This window comes from Lutra lutra, chromosome 11, assembly GCF_902655055.1.
Source record: "Lutra lutra chromosome 11, mLutLut1.2, whole genome shotgun sequence".
Classification (NCBI taxonomy): Eukaryota; Metazoa; Chordata; class Mammalia; order Carnivora; family Mustelidae; genus Lutra; species Lutra lutra.
The window spans coordinates 35,662,680-35,663,530 of NC_062288.1; the positions used below are offsets into that span (position 1 = coordinate 35,662,680).

At 38.5% G+C, this 851-nt stretch overlaps 1 non-coding gene across 1 annotated transcript; it reads right to left on the reverse strand.

Moving 5' to 3' along the window:
* Positions 1 to 455: 455 nt before the first annotated feature.
* Positions 456 to 640, reverse strand: LOC125081573 (U2 spliceosomal RNA). The gene has a single exon (XR_007121757.1). It is a non-coding gene; the product is annotated as a U2 spliceosomal RNA (small nuclear RNA).
* Positions 641 to 851: the final 211 nt, after the last annotated feature.

Genomic DNA, 851 nt, shown 5'->3' on the forward strand with positions numbered 1-851 from the left:
ATAAAGACAACCTGTGTTCAGGGATCAGAACACTTAATATTGTTAGGAGATGGCAATACTCCCCACACTTATCTGCAGGTTTAATGTAATCCCTATCAAAATCTTAACTGAAATCTGATCCTAAAACTGATATTGAAATGCAAGGATCCCAGAATATTCTAGACAATCTTAAAAATTAAGAACAAAGTTGAAGAACAAACTCTCATTTCCTGATTTGGGAAAGTGGGAAGAGTATTGGCAGGAAAGATAGAATCTGAATATTCCTTCCACACTTGTGGTCATGGATTTTAAATGAGTCCAGTCAATGTAGCTGATACCTCCAAGAAGCAAAAGGTGTTTCTAAGGGAGCTTTAGGGTAGTGGGGATACAAACAAACAGAAAATAGAGCAATAAATATAATCAATAAGTAAGCTACAGGTAAACATTTGACTTCCTTTTATCTACAAAATCTTGTCCCATGCTTTTCTTTTTCCCTTGTCTATGTTAGGAAAAAAAATGTCTGTATCATTTATTAATCCCAGCTGGATACAGTGGCATCTCCAAAAATAATCTTTCTCTCTCCCATTTTTCTTTCTTTACCTTGTTCTACTCTCAGGTAGGATCTCTACACTTGATCTTAGCCAAAAGGCTGAGAAGCGATCAGGTAGGATCTCTATAGATCTCTACTCTCAGGTAGGATCTCCAGTCACACAGTGTCTTGCCCAGTGTTGCTATAGATCTGGTTCTCTCTCTAACATGCTTTCATGGGCATGTCAGATATGAGTCCTGTCCAAGCCTTCCTGACCCTCCACAAAGCTGTCGCAGTTACTGTCCTTACCTGTCAAAGTCATACTCTTTGATGGCCATACACT